This window comes from Prionailurus bengalensis, chromosome B1, assembly GCF_016509475.1.
Source record: "Prionailurus bengalensis isolate Pbe53 chromosome B1, Fcat_Pben_1.1_paternal_pri, whole genome shotgun sequence".
Classification (NCBI taxonomy): domain Eukaryota; kingdom Metazoa; phylum Chordata; class Mammalia; order Carnivora; family Felidae; genus Prionailurus; species Prionailurus bengalensis.
The window spans coordinates 44,090,022-44,112,261 of NC_057344.1; the positions used below are offsets into that span (position 1 = coordinate 44,090,022).

At 44.0% G+C, this 22,240-nt stretch overlaps 1 protein-coding gene across 1 annotated transcript in view; it reads right to left on the reverse strand.

Annotated features, from left to right (window-relative positions):
* Window positions 1-16,886, reverse strand: part of TACC1 (transforming acidic coiled-coil containing protein 1) — a 121,592-nt gene extending 104,706 nt beyond the window's left edge. Inside the window, exon 1 of the mRNA XM_043563820.1 lies at window positions 16,609-16,886. The gene's annotated coding sequence lies outside the window, so the exon portion shown is untranslated. The remainder of the gene's footprint in view (window positions 1-16,608) is intronic.
* Between the last annotated feature and the right edge of the window lie 5,354 nt (window positions 16,887-22,240).

Below are 22,240 nucleotides of genomic sequence, written 5' to 3' on the forward strand. Positions count from 1 at the left end.
AAAAAGTGGGTAGAAAAAACCAGAAGGTTGGCAAGAGTACTGAGTGCCTGGGTTCAAGGAAGTGCTTTAATTTGTGAGCATTAAATTTGGAATTAAAAATCAGTATGACAGTTTGTTGTCATACTGACAAGAATAGCAGCATGAATATTAAAAAAAAAATGCGACTGTTTTCTGGCTGAGCAAACCAACAGGATGTATGGAGCCCAAAAATGCTGCAAAGCAGAAGCAAACATTCAAAGGAAATCTCTAAAGAGAGACAAAGTAAATATAAAATGTTTTTTGGCTTAGAAGTTAAGACTGTCCTTAGAGGTCATGTCAGGACCTTGATTATTTATCTTTGGATATTTGTGAGCCAGACAGAGCTGCCAAGTTACAAGAATAAAACAGGCTTTTACCCATAAGCAGGTTAAATGAAAGGAAGATTGAGTGCACGTACACCAAAACATCAGGGCCACTCTTTCAAGAAGTCTGAAAGTGTTCCACCTTGCTACAGAGAAAGACCAGAACTGCCCCAGCATGATTCTGAACCTGCAGGTGAAAAATCCAGGGGTGCCCATGGGAATTGGGATGGAAGAAAATAAAAGATCACACCTAGCCAGATGTAGTATATGCACTGATCAGTGGGGAGGGGCTGTTGTTTACTTTTTACCATGTTCCAGGGAAGCATGGGTGGTAATCAGATCAGGATTTGGTTTGGGTGGTCTTAGCTTTGAAGTTTTCAACTTTCTTGCCTGTGCTCACAAGTTTTTGTCTCCATGCAACTCAGTGATCCACATTGCTATTGATACTATAACCATTTTCTTCAGCATCTGGGATTGGGCAGCACAAGTGGAAGCTATAGACTCCATCATTTGGCTCCTCAGCCCCTCCATGAAGAGTTCCTGGGAGGAAGGGACTGATTGTACCTCTAGGACAGAGCAGGGCATAAGATGATCAGTGTAAGAAGGGAAACAGAGGTGTGAGCAAGATGGAATGAACATGAAAAACATAATACCTGGCTTGCCTGGATCAAAGCATGCTGAAGAACAATCCTAGGGCCCAACAGATGAAAGGTGCCAACGGGATCATCGGATTCCAAATTCCACCTGACTTAGGAATCCTCTGCTTGAGAATACTGACCAGTGGTCAACCAGCTTCTGTTTGGAATTTTCAAAGATATTTCTGGTAGGCACAGAATTGTAGCACTCCGATCCCTTTCCAAGAAAGGACTTAGCAACCCAGCTTCAAGGAATGTGGTTAGCTGATAACCTCCAGCTGTTAGTGCCTTCAGGGTCTGCCTCAGCTTTGGAGCTGAGATCAGTTTTTCCCCTGGAGTCCCCAGCCAATGCATGAGCAAGGTGGTAGTATAAAGGCCTGACCATTTCTGCCCAACATGGCACTCCTCTAGCGGACAACGTTTGCTCTGGAACCCCTCAGCGGCCTGGCAGAGACTTAGTCAAAACTGTACGACAGTCTGAAGGCTTTCCTGACTGATCTTGCTTTCTCTCTTTTTCCTTTCCAAGTGTTACTCTTCAATAAAGCACAGGGGATTTTTTTTTTTAGGGCATAAGTTATTATTATTTTTTAAATTTTTTGTTAACTCTACCCCCAACATGGGACTCGAACTCATGACCCTGAGATTAAGAGTCATATGCTCTAGGGGCACCTGGGTGGCTCAGTCGGTTAAGTCTCTGACTTCGGCTCTGGTCATGATCTTGTGGTTCATGAGTTCGAGCCCCGCGTCAGGCTCTGTGCTGACAGCTTGGAGCCTAGAGCCTGCTTCAGATTCTGTGTCTCCCCCTCTCTCTCTGCCCCTCCCCCACTTGTGCTTCCTCTCTCTCTCTCTCTCTCAAAAATAAATAAACATTAAAAAAAAAGTCATATGCTCTACAGACTGAGCCAGCCAGGTGTCCCAGGCATAAGCTATTCTTTATGATCCCATAATGGTGGAAACATGACACTACACATTTGTCAAAACCCACAGAATTTTACACCACAAAAAGTGAACCCTAATGTATATACATTAAAGAAAAATCACTCAGGAGGTCAGGGGATCCCAAGATGGAATTTGTAGAACAATCTAAATGTATTACAAATGTATGAAACATCTTTACTTAAAGAGGTTGAGGGGAGAAAGGGGCTGACCTAAGTAACTTTGGAAACGAGTGGAGTAAGACTAACAGCCAAATAAACTACACATAAGCACTGTATTCTGACTGATAAAGTTGTTTCCCACAGGAGCCCATGTTAACAATTCTAATACCACTCTACATGTATATCACAATTGAACAATGAAGTAAATGGATGGCAGATGGCGGGAGCCAGGTTTTTCTGTTGAAGTAGGAAGTTACAGGTAAGCAAAGGGAGGTCTACAAAGAGCCATGTGGTAATAGATTAGAACTGGAGACATCAGTATGAATCCATGTTTGGTTCCATATAGATTACATATAGGAATATTAATAAATAGGGGCACCTGGGTGGCTCAGTCGGTTGAGCGTCCGACTTCAGCTCAGGTCATCATCTCTCAGTTTGTGAGTTCGAGCCCCACATCGGGCTCTGTGCTGATGGCGCAGAGCCTGGAGCCTGCTTCGGATTCTGTGTGTGTCTCCCTCTCTCTCTACCCACCCACCCCCACTCACACTCTGTCTCTCTCTCCTTCAAAAATAAATAAACATTAAAAAATTTTTAATAAAAAAAGAAATATTAATAAATATGTTTACACACACAGGTTAGTATACACACATATATCTTCCTGCTCTATGAGCTGAGAGGGCATAAAAGCAACATCACCTCTGTATAACAAGCATGCACAGCACCCAGATCTTGGTTTTCAATTCCATTCTCTAATTAAAGGAACCAGGGCTACATCTTGGAGAAATGGTTGATTCTAGGACTGAGGCAAGAAATATACAAGATGATCCCAGAACACCTTTTAGTGCCAGAAAGTAAAGAAGTGCTCAAAAAACAAACAAACACGACACCAAAACCCTCGCTGATAGAGCTATAACAAAGGGACAGAGAAGCCAACTGAAAGACTTCCCAATGGTCAAAGCTGGAACAAGTTGAGAAATGAAATTAAGAAATTAGTGTTAAGGGGCGCCTGGGTGGCTCACTTGGTTAAGCGTCCGACTTCAGCTCAGGTCACGATCTCCTGGTTTGTGAGTTGGAGCCCCGCATCGGGCTCTGTGCTGACAGCTTGGAGCCTGGAGCCTGCTTCGGATTCTGTGTCTCCTCCTCTCTCTGCCCCTCCCCCCCCAAAATAAACATTTAAAAAATTAAAAAAATAAATTAGTGTTGGATTATAACCTGAAGTATGAAATAATTATGTATAAGTTTCTACAATATAAATAAATGATTTAATAAATAAATAAGTAAAAGGACAAATGTTCCACGAAGAAAAATTCCAAATAACTTATGTAGATACTCCAGTCTCAATAAAGTAATGCTTAACTCTCCACTCCTTAAGCATGGAGTGTGCATAGTGACTTCCTCCCAAAGAATACAAAACAGAAAGAGGAAAAAAAGAGTAACTGCACAGTGCAGAAATCTGACAAACACTGCTTCAGCCATGTGATCAAAGTTAACATCAACAGTGATAAGTCATGTTGACAGTATGTACCCCTGTCTTGATGCAAGGAAATGGTACTTCACTTCTGTGGTCTTCCTTCTAAGAACCCATAACCACAGTATAATCATGAGAACAACATAAGACAAATTCCAATTGAGATATTCTACAAAATACTGGATCATTGGTCCTCAAAGCTCTCTGGGTTGTCAAAACCAAGGAAAGTCTGAGAAACTGTCAAACCAAAAGTAACCAGAGGAGTTATAACTACTAAATGCAATGTGGCACCCTGGATGAGATCTTGGTACAGAAATTGGACATTGAGCAAGAACTAAAGAAATCTAAATAAAACACGAACCTTAGTTAATAATTATGTATCAATACTGGTTCCTTAATTGTGACATGGGTTCCACACAAATGTTAAATGTTAATGACAAGGGATTCTGGATGTGAATTATACTGGAACACTCTATACTATCTTCACAAGTTTTTGTAAATCTAAAACTGTTGTAAAATGAAAAGGTTACTTTCAAAAATACTCCCTTATATTGTTAAAATTAACTTTCTTATATTTAGCTGACATGATCCTCCTGGTTTTCTCCATCTTCCTCTCCTCCTCCTCTTCCTCCTCCTCCTTCTTCTCCTTCTTCTTTCTTCTTCTTCTTCTTCTTCTTCTTCTTCTTCTTCTTCTCCTTCTCCTTCTCCTTCTCCTTCTTCTTCTTCTCCTTCTCCTCCTCCTCCTCCTCCTCCTTCTCCTTCTCCTTCTCCTTCTCCTCCTTCTTCTACTTGATAATCCTCCTGGTTTTCTCCTCCTCTTCCTCCTCCTCTTCCTCCTCTTCTTCTTCTTCTTCTTCTTCTTTTCTCTTAATTTTTAACGTTTATTTTTGAGAGGGAGTGTGTGTGTGTGAGTGAGGAAGGGCAGAGACAGAAGGAGACACAGAGCCTGAGGCAGTCTCCAGGCTCTTGAACTGTCAGCACAGAGCCCAACGCTGGGCTTGAACTCAGGAATCACGAGATTGTGACCTGAGCCGAAGTCAGATGCTTAACTGACTGAGCCACCGAGGTGCTCTGACTTGGTTTTCTTCTGAAGTTATTTTTATTTTACATATTGTCTCATAACCACCTTCACCCATGAGGCCCAAGACCTCATTATTTTTGCCCACAGCAACCTTAGCAAATACCTAGAAAAAAGTCTGGGAATACAGTGAGCACTCAAAAAGATTTATCAGTTGAATGAACAAATACAACTAATACAACTAATACAACTGGTCTATTTTCTTCTACATGATGGTTCTTCAAACATATGGATTTGCATCCCTCCAAGTTTTCTTTACTTTAAGTCGGAAACCTCTAGATTCTTCACTTGTTTTTCACTTGACATAGGCACCTGGTACTGGCACTGGATGATGATACAGTAGTAATAAATTTATTTATTTATTTATTTATTTATTTATTTAGTGCTTTATCATATGCTGTGCACTGTGGTAAGTAAGCACTTTTAAAACAACTTCTCTTTTAGCCACACAAAATTTATGCTTTACAAGTCAGGCATTGTTAGATGATTTCTGGAATGTCATTATTCCTCATAAAGAATGGCCCTCGATCTGGACTCTACTGACTAGGTGCATTCTGGACAGAGGAACTATCACCCTCTCCAATGTCTTTGTCTATCAACATGACCTATGTGGGGGATAGGTTTGCTGAAGCAGCAGTGAAGCCATGCTTTTATTGTTGTCCTCTAGTCAGTGATCATCATGCTGGTCTGTGATGAGTGAAGGAGCTTGTAGCAGACTGTAAACCAAGCATATCACTCAAGTACACTGTTTAGTTAGCTGGCTTATTTTCACAGCAAGACCTTCTCAATGAAGGAAGCTGTGTGTTGATTTATATTCTGATATCAGCCCTTCATCTTGTTGTGGACTGGCACTCTGAGTAGCACTGATCTAAGCCACAATTCTCAGCATTGTTTTCCTGTTCTGTGTTGTAACAGACTCAATATCTAGTGCATTCCTGCTGCCTATCAACTTCTAGCAAATGGAACTATTCAGGGTAGAAATCCCACAAAGAATACTCAAAGATTGTCCAGAAGGAGGGCAGTTGGTGAGAAGGTGTGAGAAGGGTGAGAAGAATGTGAGAGGGTGGAATAGTAGAGAAGTCCTTAGACTGAGTCTATTTTAGTCCTGGATCTGTCATTCGCCAGCTGTTGGTAGGGAAATTCCCCTCTCCAGGTCTCATTTTCCTCATCTGTAAAAGAAGGTGATGGAGCCAGGTAATTGCTTTCAGTTTTTGTACTCTAGGTTTTAACTCCTTGAGTCAAATGATTTCCACACACAAAACATCCCTAGGCTATGCTTTTCCACAACTTTTGCGTCACCATCACATCTGCCACCATTTTGTTTCCCACAATGTTTGCCTGGTGACTGAACAACTGGCCTCAGAAAGGGAATGCCACAGTAATATCCATCAGCCAGGCCCAAAGATAAGGGATTAAGAGTCTAGGGGCTGAAAGGCATCTTCTGCAATATGTGTCTCCCAATGACTGAGCAATGCTTTTGTCAAACAGAGGTGTCAATAAATGTGGGCCATTAAAATAGTTCTGGAGTTTTCTGGTACTGCATGAGGGCTTGGAAGTTACCACTCTGTCCTAACAGCAAGTAAAAATTGAACAGACTGAAAAATCAACAACTCTTCTTTGATCCATAAGAAAGGGAAGGACACAGGACAAACCACTGCACCCAAGATTGGAGAGACAGACAGGTGAGTACAGAAAGTCATTGCTTACCAGAGCAGAGATGCATAAGCAGAGACACTATGGAAGCCACTTGGGTATTGACAAATTGATTCTAATATCTATATGGAGAGGCAAAAGACCCAGAATAGCCAACAGGATTTTGAGGGAGAGGAACAAAGTTGTAGAAGTGACACTGCTCAACTTCAAGACTTACTATAAAGCTACAGTACTCAAGACAGTGTACTGTCTTTCACTATTGGTGAAAGAACAGACAAATAAATCAATGGAACAGAACAGGGAGCATGGAAATAGGCCCACACACATATAGTCAAAGGAGCAAAGGCAAGACAACGGGCAAAGATAGTCTTTCCAACAAATGGTGCAGGGACAACCGGAACGTCCTTCATAAAACTGACTCAAAATGGATCACAGACCTAAACGTAAAATGCAAAACTATAAAACATCTCAAAAATAATACAGGAGAAAATATGGATGGCTTTGAGTGTGGAGATGACTTTTTGATACAATACCAAAGACACAATGAATGAAAGAAATTATTAAAAACTTGGACTCATTAAAATTAAAAATTTTCTGCTCTGTTTGAAAAACACTGTCAAGAGAATGAGAAGATAAGCCACAGACTGAGAGAAAATATATGCAAAGGACAGATCTGATAAAGTTCATTACCTAAAGTTTACAAAAAACTCTTAAAACGGAACAATAAAGAAACAAGCGGAGCGCCTGGGTGGCTCAGTCGGTTAAGTGTCTGACATCGGCTCGGGTCATGATCTCACGGTTTGTGAGTTCGAGCCCCATGTCAGGCTCTGTGGTGACAGCTCGGAGCCTGGAGCCTGCTTCAGGTTCTGTGTCTCCCTCTCTCTCTCTGCCCCTCCCCTGCACATGCTCTGTCTCTGTCTCAAAAATAAATAATAAACATTAAAAAAAAAAAAAAGAAACAAGCTGATCAAAAAATGGGCCAAAGACTATAACAGGCATTTCAATAAAGAAGCTATGCAGATGGCAAATAAGCATTTGAAAAGATGCTCCACAGACAAATATGTTATGATTTCACTCATATGTGGAATTTAAGAAACAAACATGATGAGCATGTTCATTTAAGGCAAACATAGGGGAAGGGAAGCAAAAATAAGATAAAAACAGAGAGGAAAACAAACCATAAGAGACTCTTAAATACAGAGAACAACCTGAGGGCTGCTGGAGGGGTGTTGGGTGGTGGGATGGACTAAATGGGTGATGGGCATTAAGGAGGCACTTGTTGGGATGAGCACTGGGTGTTATATGTAAGTGATGAATCACTAAATTCTATTCCTGAAATCATCATTACTATAGGTTAACTAACTTGGATTTAAATTAAAAAGATAGAATAGAAAAACAAGATACTCCGCATCATACATCATCAGAGAAATGCAAATTGAAACAATGAGATACCACTGCACACCAATTAGAACAGTCAAAATCTGGAACACTGACAACACCAAATGCTGGTGAAGATGTGGAGGAACAGGAACTCTCATACATTGCTGGAAGGAATGCAAAATAGGACAACTGCTTTGGAAGACGGTTTGGCAATTTCTCATAAAACTAAACATACTTTTACCATTCACTCTAGCAATTTCACTCCTTGGGATTAATGCAATGGAGTTGAAAACTTATGTCCATAAAAAATGCACACAGATGTTTATAGCATATTTATTCATAATTGGCAAAGCCTGGAAGCAACCAAGATGTCATTCAGTAGGTAAATGAATAAATAAATTGTGGTAATCCAGATAATGGAATATTATTCAGGGCTAAAAACAAATGAGCTGTGAAACCATGAAAAGACACAGAGGAACCTTAAATGCATATTATTAAGTGAAAGGAGCCAATGATAAGGCTACATACTGTATAATTCCAACTATGGGACATTCTGGAAAAGGCAACACTCTGGAGACAGTAAAAAGATCAGTGGTTGCCAGGGTAGGGGGATGTGGAGAAGACAAATAGGCATAGTACAGAGGATTTTAGGGCAGTGAACACTCAGTATGAGATTATAATGATGGGTATAGATCATTATACATTTGTCCAAACCCATAGTATGTACACCACCAAGAATGAACCATAAGGTAAACTATGGACTTCGTGTGATTATGATGTGTCAATGTAGGTTCATCTTTGGTAAAAATGGACCATTCTGGTGAATATTGTTGATAATGGGGGAGGTTATGCATGTGTAGAGGCAGGAGGCATATAGGAAATCTCTCTGCCTTCCCCTCAATGTTTTTTGTAACCTTAAATTGCTCTAAAATAAAATCTTTAAAAAATTGTTCTGAAGGAACTCACCTGTGCCTCTATCACCTCTGTAGTAAGCTGAATAATGACCCCAAAGATATCAGGTCCCACTCCCTGGAACCAGTAAATGTGACCTTATTTAGAAAAATGTTATTTTATTTGCAAATGTAACGAAAGATTTTGAAATGGATAGACTATCTTGGATTATCTGGGTGGGCCCTAAATGCAATTACAAGAGTCCTTCTAAAAAGGGAAGCAGAAGAAGATTTCACACACGGAAGAGGAACAGGCAATACGACCACGGAGGCAGATACTGAAGTGATGTGGCCACAAGCTAAGAAGAGTGGCAGCCACCAGAAGCTATTGAAGAAGCGTGGCCCTTCTGATATCTCAATTTCTGCCCAGTGATACTGATTTTGGACTTCTGGCCTCCAGAACGGTGAAAGAATAAATTTCTGTTGTTTCAAGCCACCAAGTGTGTGGCCATCTGTTAGAGCAGCCACAGGAAACTTACATAGCCTCTTCCTAAATTTCACCTTCCTTACATATAGATTTTTCTTTCTGTAATAAACAAAGCCACCCACATGTATCAGTCAGGATCCTGGCAGGTAACACTGCCCAGTTTGAGAGTTTGATAAAGGGACTGTAGGAGCACCTGGGTGGTTCAGTCAATTAAGTCTCCGACTCTTGATTTCGGTTCAGGTCATGATCTCAGCTTGTGAGTTCAAGCCCCATGTCTGGCTCTGCACTAACAGTGCTGGGCCTGCTTGGGATTCTCCTTCTCTCTCTCTCTCTCTCTGCCCCTCCCCAGCTTGTGCACACGCACGCTCTCTCTCAAAATAAATAAATAAGCTTAAAAAAAACCAAAAGGACTGTAATCAAAGGTCTGAGTAGAGTGTGAGAGATCTCCAGAGAGTGTAGTTTCACATAGCTGAACAATGAAGGAGACTCCAGCACCACTCCAGGCCTAAAGGGTGAGGGAGACAGAGCTGGATGGAGAGAGAGGGCTGACAGGAGCTGTGGCCTTCGGTCAGGGGACACAGTCAGCCCCCAGCAATGCCGCAGCAAACGGGCAGAGGAATAAGCACCTCATATCACTCTCTTCCCTTCCTCTGATTTCCTGCCAGCGGCCTCTGTTGCCTGCACCTAACTGGAAGGGAGCCATTCACATCAGCCTCCTGCACACAGAGAAAAGTGGAGAAGAGTGGAGAGTGGATTTATAAGGGCACATGGAAATATATGGCAACCGCATAACTTTAATCTCTTCCCAAAACCATCCACTTAACAGACTGGTCTTAGCTCTGTGGCCTTGGGCAAGTCACTACTACCTTAAGCTTCCTTCTCTTCATCCGCAAAAGGAAGGATGTAGACTAGGAGGTCTTTACGATCCCTTTCAGCCCTGATGCTCTGGATTCTAGAAGCAGACTAAACCCTTAGCAGGCTAACGCTGACACATGCCTAGAGTCCTGACAGCTGTTTGCTTATTCAGATATCAGCAGGCCCCTCTTTTCCATGACGCACCTCCGCATTTATGCAAGCACGTGCGGGGCATGCCGGTTACTGAGCCCCTCAGAGGAAAGGAGCAGGCTGTGCTCACTCACCATGTGCACATGTCACAGGCGTGCTAGAACAGGGCAGCCAATGGCGTGCGGCGAGGAGGCAGGGGAGACAGGCAAGCCACTTACCCGATGGCCAGGACGTGGTCAGTGGGCACGTCTGCTTGTCCCTCCAGAAAGCTCCAGGGGCCCGGGCAGCTGGTGCAGCCCTCAGGCCAGCCTGGCAACATCCCTGGCAGCCCCAGTACGGGGCAGCTGCCAGCAGCCACACACATGGTAATAATTAGCCAGAGAGTCAAACTACAGAAACTTCCAAGGGTCCAGGACGGCCCCACGTTGAACAAGGAACATATACCAAGCCTTCCCCTGCTGCCTTGAGACGTTTTGTTCTGTATTAGGTCTGCTTTTACAACTACTCCTGTCTGCTTTAGTCTCTTTGAAAACTCCTTTTGGAAAGGGAGGATGAAGCCAAGGAAGAGAACATCTTCATTAGCCCTCCAGGCCTGCAAGTGTAGGAGGTGCAAACTACCCACCCTCCCCCATCCCCATACACCTTGGGTGGCCCGGGACAAATGACAGATTTCCTCCCTTCTCTTAACCCCACCCATAGTCATTAACTAGGACCTTCCATAACTTCTGATGAGCCCCACAGGAGCACTGGTTTATAGTGTGTGATTTGGGGGTGGGGGGGGCCTAACAAGGACCTATACCCCAAATCCTTTTTTTTTAATGTTTATTTATTTTTGAGAGAGAGAGAGAGAGCGAGAGCATGAGCAGGGGAGGGGCGGACACAGAGGGAGGCACAGAATCCGAAGCAGGCTCCAGGCTCTGTCAGCACGGAGCCCGACATGGGGCTCGAACCCACGAACAGTGAGATCATGCCCTGAGTCTAAGTCGGACACTTAACTGACTGAGCCACCCAGACACTCTTATATCCCCAAATCCTTAAAAACCCTCCCCAAACTGCTAATTCCTAAATTCCATTGTCATCTTGTTTCCAGCAAAACAATTTGATTCTTGTTGCACACACACCCGCACTTGAGGAATATGTGTTTCTTTTTTTTTTTTTTTTTTTTTTTTCAACGTTTTTTATTTTTATTTTTGGGACAGAGAGAGACAGAGCATGAACGGGGGAGGGGCAGAGAGAGAGGGAGACACAGCATCGTAAACAGGCTCCAGGCTCCGAGCCATCAGCCCAGAGCCTGACGCGGGGCTCGAACTCACGGACCGCGAGATCGTGACCTGGCTGAAGTCGGATGCTTAACCGACTGTGCCACCCAGGCGCCCCGAGGAATATGTGTTTCAATGTTGTCCAGTGAGTTAAGGGCCTGAGGAGCTTGCTGGAGGTGAGGAAGGAAGAAGAGTCTGCGTGTGAGGGATATAAGTGGAAGTGGGGCCTCCAGGAAAGACAAAAGGACACACAGAGGGTGGACCTGGGCACTGGGGAACGGCATCACCTATGTCACACTGCTGTCTAGAGCTGCCCCGGCTGAGCCGGTGCTAAAGATGTTTTGTGAGAATTCAGATAAGCAGCTTCTCTATCAAGAACACCTGAGAAGCTTGCGCTGCGGACCTCAGACCCTCAGAAAGGGGCTGCCTTTCCAGGGTTGGAGCAGATAGCCACCATGGAATGTGGTTAGGGGGTGCCTGGGGGTCTCCCTCCTCCAAAATGCTTCCCCTCCTCACTGCCAGGGTGAGATCTAAGTCTCCCATTAGAGCCGAACCTGCGTATCAATTCATTTATTAATCACTTTCCAGTGGTTGGCTGAAAGTCAAGCACTGGTTGGGGCGCCTGGGTGGCTCGGTCGGTTAAGCGTCCGACTTTGGCTCAGGTCATGATCTCACGGTCTGTGAGTTCGAGCCCCGCGTCGGGCTCTGTGCTGACAGCTCAGAGCCTGGAGCCTGTGTCTCCCTCTCTCTCTGCTCCTCCCCTGTTCATGCTCTGTCTCAAAAATAAATAAACGTTAAAAAAAATTAAAAAAAAAAAAGAAAGTCAAGCACTGGTCAAAGGGAGTTCTGATGGACGACAAAAAGGATTCATTTTAGATACAGGACACTGAGGGTATGAGGTGCAAAGCAAGGCTCAGTAGGAGGCTGCAGCTGGGACCTTCTCTGTCTTGCAGAAAGTGACGGAGATCCTTGCATAGAAGGAGGGAGGAGGGGCACCTGGGTGGCTCAGTCAGTTAAGTGTCCAACTCTTGATTTCTGCTCAGGTCATGATCTCATGGGTTTGTGGGTTCAAACCCTGCCTCAGGGTCTGCACAGTGCAAAGCCTGCTTGGGATTCTCCCTCTCCCTCTCTCTGCCCCTCCCCTGCTCGCTTGCCCTCTCTCTCTCAAAATAAATTAATTAACTTAAAAGAATAAAAAATAAACTAAAATAAGGAAAAGGAGGGAGGAATCCCTGGACACAGGGACTCTGGAGAGAATGGAAACAAGTTCAGATAGCAACCTGCTTGCCGGGCCCTGCCTGAGAGTGTGCTTGCTTAGATGCAATTACTGTGCGTCCAGCACCCTGCCCCCGGCCTGCCTTTGCATCTTCCGACTCCTGTTCTACAAAATGCCTAAGTGCTTCACTAGACCTCATGCTGTGGGTGTTCCTGCTCCCTCCATCTTCTTCCCAACAGCACTCTTCAAACAGACAGAAATGGCCTAAATCAGGGAGGATTAGATTCACTAGAACCAAACTGTGAGATTTAAGCACCATGCGCAAACCAGACGGTCCTGAGTTAGTGCCAACCCTAGCACTTACCAGCTGTGCGTGTGTTTACACATATTGTTTTCTTCTCTAAACTTTGCATTCTGCATTTGTAAACTGGGGATAAGTACAAGTAGTACCTTGATATGCAGTTCTGAGGATTAAGCAAATGAGAAAATGCGTATGAAGCACTTGGCACAGTGCCTGGTTCATAGTAAGTGCTCAATAAATATCAATTATTAATTCATATCTTGCCTACTTTTCCTTCCAGTAAAGGTTGGCAAACTGATGCACATAGCTTTCAAAATCCTTGCAAATTTAATCTAGGCTTAGGCTCTGCACAGATTTGTTCTTTGAAAAAGCCACAAAATTCTTTTGTAATTCATGATCTCTTTACTGGCTTTTTATCTGCTATATTTAGCTCTTAAATTTTATATCTCAGCTTGAAACCCTGAAGCCATTCTTCTAAAAATACAAGTGGTTCAGCCATTGGCATTTGCTCACTGAAAGCACAAGCAATTTTTTTTTTCAAAATAACAATAGGTCAGAGGTGGGACTAATTACCATAACTTTAAAGATAAATAAATTATACTTCATTTAATCAAAGGATCCAATTTGGCAAGGCCAACCCTAAAGACTAGCTGCTTTAGTTCTACCTCTTTAATCTCTAAGAGAACATCTTAGTTCTTTCTCGTAAGTCCTAAACTGGGACCCTGGTCCTTTCTGGCTGGGGTCCAGGAACAACCCTCTCCCACCCAGCTTACAGTTGAAATTGTTAGTGTCCGTTTTATAGTCTCAAACACCAGGTACTTATTTCCAGATGGCCACCCAGCTACCTAAAGTTAACCCAACAACCTCTTTTACACATAATAACATATTTACTGAGTGCATACTCTGTGCCAGACACAGTTCTAAATGCTTTATGTGGACTAAACCACTTAATCATAATAATATCTCTATGAAATTGATACTGTCATTATCATCCCTCTATATGGGATGTCATTATTTTGATAATTTGTCTAAGATGACCTAACTAATACGTGGCGGTACTAGGATTTGAACCCGAGAAGTCTGGCTACAGAGCTGTTCTTTCCCACTAAACCACACCACCTCTGAGGGAAGAAGTAAAGCTTACCAGGGATATAGCTTAAAAATCCTGATTCCACTTTTTCACAGAAGCACCCTTCCTTCCGTGGAACATTCTGTCCTGGCCTTGGTCACTCTGTTCCTCCCAGCCTATTCTCTGCGGCATCCTTTGCCCAAAATATGAACGAAACACACAACAATATCCCTCTTACCTCTGTCAAACAGGGCTGCAAAAATATTCAAGGCAGTGTGGCTCAGACTCAGAGGATGGGGTTCCAAATCCACCATCAACCCTAGCCAGCTGGGTGCCCTTGAGCAAGTCACTTTATGTCTCTACCTTTAGATGCCCCATCAGCAGAGTGAGGGACCTGCCCAACTGCCTAATTGGGGGGCTTTTGTGGGGACTACATGAGCTAATTGGTGTAATGTGCTTAGCACAGTGCCTGGCTCAGTAGGTAAGCCGTTATCATTAAAAGAGAGCAGTAACACTATTATGATTATTGATCATGCAGTCCATAACTGGGAACAGAGTTGAGAAGGGCACATTCAGAAAAGACTCAGAGGGAGGCCACGTTGTAATATAAGCTTGCCTGTCCCTGCACACGAGGATGGGCTGCCTGAGATGGAAGAGTTCACCTCCAGACCTGGTAGGCACACACCTCCACTGGGTGCCCCAGGGCAGGAGATGATCACTAAGTCGGAGGCAGTGGGGAGGGCCAAGTGAGAGCTTGGACAGGGAAGCTAGAAATCCTCCCGGAAATCAACTCCATCTCACAAGCAGTCATTTTCAGCCCAGACGCATGACTTCTTCCAGGTTAACGGTTCTCAAAATTGTTCTCAAAACTTTCCTTCAGCTGGGCACCCCAACATATAAGTCCATAAAGGTGGAGGTGCTTGGTTGGAAGTAGGAAGAGGAGGCTTCTGGCTGAACTCCTCCCCAAAGGGACCCTGTGTCCCTTCTGAAAGACAATGATAACCTCAGACCACAGTTTGAGAAGCATTAAAAAAATTTTTTTTAATGTTTTATTTTTATTTTTGAGGGACAGAGACAGAGTGTGAGCAGACAAAGGGCAGAGAGAGAGGGAGGCACAGAATCCGAAGCAGGCTCCAGGCTCTGAGCTGTCAGCACAGAGCCTGACACGGGGCTCGAACTTACGAACCGTGAGATCGGAACCTGAGCCGAAGTCAGATGCTTAACCAACTGGGCCACCCAGGTACCCCGAGAAGCATTTTTTAAGAGAAAAAAAAAAGACATACTATATGGACCCTGCCCTTAGGGAGCTTGGAGTCCAGTGAGCTGGCGGCTACAGTCCTGTACTGACTGGCAAGTAAAGTCCAATGTCCCTCATGGAAGGTACAGATCCTCACAAGGCACCCTTGCTGTCACCCACAGAACCCTGAGGCTTTTCATTTGCAAGAGATCCATCCACATTCATACCACACACTATAGGGACTGGGAAGGGCTCGCTTGCATTGCTCACTGGCTTCAATAAAATCATCTTTTAAATCTATTTTACCGCTCGCAGCTCTTCTCTAAGGTGGAGATTATCACTATGCCATTTTACAGATGAGGGACCTGAGGCTGAGGGCATTGAACTTGTCCAAAGTCACCCAACGAGGCAATGCAGGAACCAAGATTCAAATCCCCACCTTCCTGGTTTCAGAGCTTGGCAGCAAAGACTGGGGCCCCAGGCTACCTCAGTGCAGATCCCACCTCTGCCATGTGCTGGTTGTCTCTGCACCTTCAGTGTCCTCATGGGTAAGTAAAGGGGATGACAGTGACACCCACCACCCTTAGAATGGTGCCTGGCACCAGCAACCGTTGCTGTCTTGGGATCACCAGCTAATAGGTTATGACTAGTCTGTTCAATTCACACTCTCATTTTTGCAGCCTGTAAGAGAGCGGTGCAAGTGTGTGGCTCAGCAAGATACAGAGAAGTAAAAGCCACACGAGTTCAAAGAGAGGGCATTTGAGATGCTTCATTTATGACTGCTTCATAAATTTTTGAGTTACTCCTTAGGCAGAAACCATGCTGCGCTCTCCGTGTCCGTCCCATGTCAGCACATGTGGTGCCAAGGCTGGCTTTCAGCGACGCACAGCCAGGAGCTCGTCCCTGACAGAGCCAAGGGCCCCACGCAGCCTCCCGGGTGGACGGGTGACCTCTGCCACGCTCATCTGGGTCTCGAACGCCACCTGGGCGGACCCATAAAGGCGCAGCGCTGGTGCTCAAGGTTCCCTGGGGGCCTGCGCCACATTTCCACGCCTGGAGAAGCCACTCCGGAGTGTGCCCGTGGTGGGGCAGGGGAAGGAGACAGCACTGCCGGCCGGCCGGCAGAGCACGTGGTCAAGGTCCTGGGTGCCGGCTGCGCCCCAGCTCACCACTGCGAAAATGCCACTCGATCTATTCAGAGCTGAAGGTATTTACAAATGTGACATTCCGGGGACAAGAAGAAGAAGAAAAGACACACCCCCAAAGCCAGAGAGATCAGGGAACTCTCAGAATTCTGCCACAGCGCTTTCCATACCAGAAATCAAACCAAATGTGTGCTTCCAGGAACCCAGGAATTAAAATTCAACCCCCCCCCCCCCACACACCCCCACCGGCAAAAGACCGCCGTCAGCCCAAGGCTTAAAGGACAAGTGCCTCTTTGGCTCGATACATGTCAAAGGATCGCAAGAACGTCCGGTGCCCCCGTTCCTACCTCTTCGGCTGGGGTCCCCAAGGTCGTTTCTGTCTCCCTCTTTCACCACCTGCTACCGCGGATCCATCACCCTGCTTGGGAAGCCGGCGCTGCTGCTCAGGGAGGGGTTCCGCGGAAGGAAGGGGAGGGCAGGCACTGAGATCACGGACGTGGGGAGGGGACGGTCTCCGAACCAAGCACTTGGTCAGAGGGAAAAGGATGTTTTGTAATTTTTGGCTTGAATTTCCAGAGGCAGAACAGGAAATGTCCACTGGGGCTGGGAGGTCCAGGGAGAAATGGGCTGAGTCTCCCTTCGGAGGGGGTTTTTCCGTGGGCTCTCAACTGTGCCCTCTCTGGAATTTAAAGCTCCGTCTGAATTCTGGTGCCCTTTCCCCCTTACTCTTTCCTCTAGCACATTTTTTTTTTTCTTAATGGAACGTCAGCTTCGTTCCTGACATGCTGGAAAAATTTTCCTCTGCCTAAACTTGGCTCAGGAACACTCTCTCCTTGTGAGAGAATTTCTCCTATTACAAAGTTCAGTTTAAAAAAAGAGGGCTATTTGTTTTGCCAATTTTTGTATTAGGGACATTTTTCATGGATTTTTTTTTTTCTCTGAACGTCTGGATTTCAAGAAATATGCACACCCATATTCTTCTTGACTGTTTCCCACTCCCTTCTACTGGAAAAGCAACAATAACTGGCAAAAGATTGCAGCAAAAATGTCCTTAAACTGTGGGTCTAGGTCAACCTTTTCCCTGCTCCCATCTCCACCCACATTGCAGGGTTCCTGGAGTGTGGTAAGGAGGAGTAATGCCGGTCTTCAAGACCCTCTCTTAGTTCTAGGTCTTTCTATGACGGTAACGTAGGAATTGGCTACCTTTCCCAAATGGGGTCCAGTTCCAAGTAACAAACTTGCCTTAGAGATGGGTCGGCAAGATCACGGGTTGTGATTCTTGGAGGTGGTGGGTGGGGGTGATTTAGCTGTTGGTAATCGCCTGGAGGGTGGCACGTCTGTGACTTGTCAGATGCCACCACAAATTGGGAACCTTTACGGTACTTATTGACCCTTGCAATAAAACTCAGTAGTTCTCACAGTGCTAATTGGGGATTTGTTCACAAACAGGAAATGAGAGTGTCCCCTCTGTTCTAGTTATTAAAAGGAGGTGAGTAATAAACAAATTAATCGTGTAAGCAAGATAAGAACAATTTTTTTTTTTTTGCCAATTCGTGAGTTTAGAAAATGTCAGATGCGTTAGAAGTCTCCTTCATTTACAAAAATGATACCGCATACATAAGAGGCTAAGGCTGGCGGTCTTTAGATTTTTGAGTTGATGTATTGATAACGTATTTGTACCTAGTCAGGAAAGCAAGACTGACATAAATGATATATATATTTTTTTGTTTCTAGCTTGAGTTTTGTACCTAAACTTGAAAGTAATTGAAATGCATTCATATTCTGAGGTTTACAGATTCTATCATTTCAGTCTTGGTTTAGTGTGGAAATAATCCTAATCAACAAAATTTAGCCCGTCATTAAAAGTATTTAACTAGATGCCCATTTTACTTTTTAACATATTTTAACATAATAGTATACGTAATAAACATAGAACTCCCTCACTTGGTCTTTGTCCGCAAATGCTCTCAAGAATCACACTCTGAAAAGAGGCTGACAAATTGAGTCTATGTGATATCTAAGCAATAGATAAGCTATGTTCTGAAAAGATTGACCAAGCCCCCAAATGAGGGCAAGAGTCTAATTCCCCACATGTGAAGAGTGTGTAGCTTGCTGGGCCCAGCTCACCACAGGGGAGATGTTGCCAGGCAGAATTGGTGGGGTGGCATTTCTAGCTCTCATCCTGAGAGCATGAGTCACTAGATTAGTCCTCTCTTTCCACTTGCTAAACTAACTGCTTTGATATCATGAATATAGGCAGAGGCATAACAATCTCATAGGCAGCAAAAGACAGAGCTTGAAGCTGAGATGAAAATCCAGTCTTTTCCAGGTTAGAGCTAGACAGTATTTCACAAAATGCCCAAGTTTGGATTGGTTTGTGGGTGAGGGACCACACTGAATTTAACCAGCTACAGAGCACTGGTGGAGTGCTTAGTGTGTGTGCCAGCTCTATTGGAGGCCTCCTCCGATGGAGAACAATTTTAACACAACACCTCTGTAAGGTATTGTTGATCTCGTTTTACAGAAGGGATGCTGGGGTTCTGAGAAGTGTATTTTGCAATTTTACTTGTCAGTGTCAAGATTGTTCATGATTTGAGGTTTTTTGTTTTTGTTGTTTTTGAAAGAGCAAGAGCAAGGAAGAGGGGGAGAGAGAGAGAGAGAGGATCCTAGGCAAGCTCCATGCTCAGCACTGAACCCAATGAGGGGCTCAATCCTAAGACTCTGGGATCATAGCTGGAGCCGAAATCAAGAGTCGGATGCTTAACTGACTGAACCACCCAGGTGCCCCATGATTTTAGTTTTTTGAAAAGATTCATTTTATTCATGCTGCCTGTCTAGCCTCCAACTCCCTACCACCTTCCTTGTTAGAATTGCGAATATCGTCCACTTATTCATTCCAGGCAATAAACATGTAATGGACATCAATGTACATAGTACTGGGTCAGGAGACAAATACCTCAAACTCTGCCCTGGGGATGTTTTTAATCTAGTAGGGGGAGGAAATAAATATATGTGTATCACTGGATGCAGCAATTCTACTCCTAGGTATATACTCAAGAGAACTGAAAACGTATGTCCACACAAAAACCTGTACACGAATATTTGCAGTAACATTATGCATTATAGCTGCTGATGAGAACAACCCAAATGTTCATTAACTGGTGAGTGGATAAACAAAAGTGATAGAGCCATACAATAGAATATTACTCAGTCATGAAAAGAAGTAAGTACTAACACGTGCTTCAACATGGATGAACCTTGAATGCACTACCCTAAGTGAAAGAAATCAGACACAAAACATCCCATACTATATGACTTTATTTACATGAAATATCCCAAACGAGCAATTCTGTAGAGACAGAAAGTAAATTGTGGTTTACACAATTAATAAGTAAGTAATAGTGGTTGCTAAAGTGGTGGTGGAGCGGGGGTCCTTGAGGTTGACCGTTAAAGGTATGGGGTTTCTTGGAGGGATGATGAAAATGTCCTAAAATTGATGATGGCAACTGTTGCACAGCTTTGTGAATATACTAAAAACCACTGAATTGTACATTCTAATAAGGTGGGTTAATAAGACACGATACACGTACCTGAAAAACTAATAACTCTATATGTTTGTTTTGTAACCTACCCCAGTTTGCCAAGTGCCATATTCCATGTCCAGTTTCTTGTTTCTTTGGCTAATTCATTTTGAGGTTTTATTTTGAGAAGTTCAAGACACTAAGAAAAGATGATGTGGGAGATTCAAGGAAAGAATCATTTCTTGTAGGAGCAAATTATTCTGCATATTGTGATTCTTTGACAATCTTCTTTCTTTGGGGAAACCAATATCCCCAAGCTGGTCCCATTCCGTCCTCTACCAAAATTCGTATTCAAGAAAGTATTTTAAAATTGTAATTACCCTGAAATTTAGGAACCAATTACTGTATGATTACTGTGTGTGCATTTAATTAATAAGCAACTGTTTGATTATCTTAAGCTTATTGAGATAAATTCACTCTACTTTTTCGTCTCTCAAAAATGATCAAACTCCTACTAATTCTGGGTACTCTGAAAGGCGCAGAAACCAAGAGTCTGGCAGAGAAAGCAAGCAAGTAAGAATGTTGTAGGCAGTTCGGGTTCTATAATGGGAAATACAGGTACAATAAGGGCCCCATGGGGCAAGGAGCGTATGTGTGGGGAATGGGCTGGAGTGGCAGGTGTCATAAGAAGGAGTCCTGTGGAATCACTTCTGAAATTGATGGGAGCCACCGAAAAGTTTGAAGCAAGAGAGTGTCATGTTTTAGAAAAGGTGTTCTGGAGGTCCTGAGAATGGACACTGGTACTTTCACTCTATAATTCCCGGCAATTGGGTGAATGAGGTTTCATTATTGTTGTTTTATTTTAAAGGATGGATTATGTAAGGGTAAGGTAGTAGCATCTTTCTAACCCCCTGAAATATGATTTGCACTGATACAGAAGGGAAAGACAATTCAGCTGCCCTTCTTTAGAATCCATGACCCGCATCATGAGCTTCGTTTCTCCTTGTGGGTCAGACGTCATTCTTTCATCTGTCCAGTAGATGGAGGCATTGCTGTTCCAGAAAGAAAACTTTCCAAACTTGGTCTTCAGTGTCCACAGCAGCTAAGTACCAGCAGTGGCTGCCATTTACTCCTTTCCATTGGGCAGCAGATAGGACAAGTAGCCCAGAATTATGCAGCACAAAGAGCAGCCGTATTCTAGTCTCGACAGTGACCTTGGGCACATTACTTCATCTCTCTGAACCTCATATGCCTCATCCAAAAAGTGAGGGTTTCCCAGGTCCAGAGTCTCCTGTCCACATTTCCAAACTACTACACTCAGAAAACTAAAAGCATTTCATAACTCACCTGGCAGCAAGACTTGACTTGAAGTCATGTATTTTCTTACTTAGTGTTGATATTCTTACATTTTGCTCCAAAAGGGTTTATATGTTTAATTACAAGGTGCTCCCCCTGCTCACTGGGGGTTTGGATATAATAAAAGGTAGAATATGCAGAATTAGCTTCTTAAAATCTGCAAAGAGTTGGAATCCTGAAGCACACCTGGATTTTGGGTAAGAGCTTTAGACCTGAAGTAGTGACCGCAAGGGTGCTTTGGGGATGCAAGCAGGTATCTAAAGCACTAAAGCACAACATTGCCAAGAGCCCTCCCGGGCTCTTCTCCCTCATAGCCAACCCAATCAGATTTGGGGGATGGCAAATAAGAGAAAACCCACAGGGGAAAACAAGGCAAATAATCCTGGTTGATGCATTCATGTCACTCGTTCATACAACAAAGATACGTGAAGCACTTCTTACATGCTGGTTCTAAAAACAGGACATAGATGTGAATGTGCACCCGAGTATGTACGGAGACAAGGATCGTAGATAAGGATGCCAGCAAGGTGGGCGGTGGCCAACTGGAAGACTGCCATGCAAACATTTCAACCACTACAGATTGATTCCTCTTCAGTCTTTAAAGAGTCTTCCTTGGGGCGCCTGGGTGGCGCAGTCGGTTAAGCATCTGACTTCAGCCAGGTCACAATCTCGCGGTCCGTGAGTTCGAGCCCCGCGTCGGGCTCTGGGCTGATGGCTCAGAGCCTGGAGCCTGTTTCCGATTCTGTGTCTCCCTCTCTCTCTGCCCCTCCCCCGTTCATGCTCTGTCTCTCTCTGTCCCCAAAATAAATTTAAAAAACGTTGAAAAAAAATTAAAAAAAAAAGAGTCTTCCTTTAAAATTCAAATACTTCTGGGTCCCACTTTGTGCCACCTTAAAATCATAGAATTTCGAGGCCAGAAAGGAATTTAGTTGTAACAGCTCAGCTATCCTGTCAAAACCTTGCAGGGACGGTTGATGGGCAACAGGAGTGGGACAGTGCTGATGGCATAAGCCCCAGTGGGACCTACCTGTAAGCTGTTGACAGGGTGTAAGAAGGTACACTAGTAAATGTCTCCTAGTTGATTAGTTTCTCCTCTCTCCAT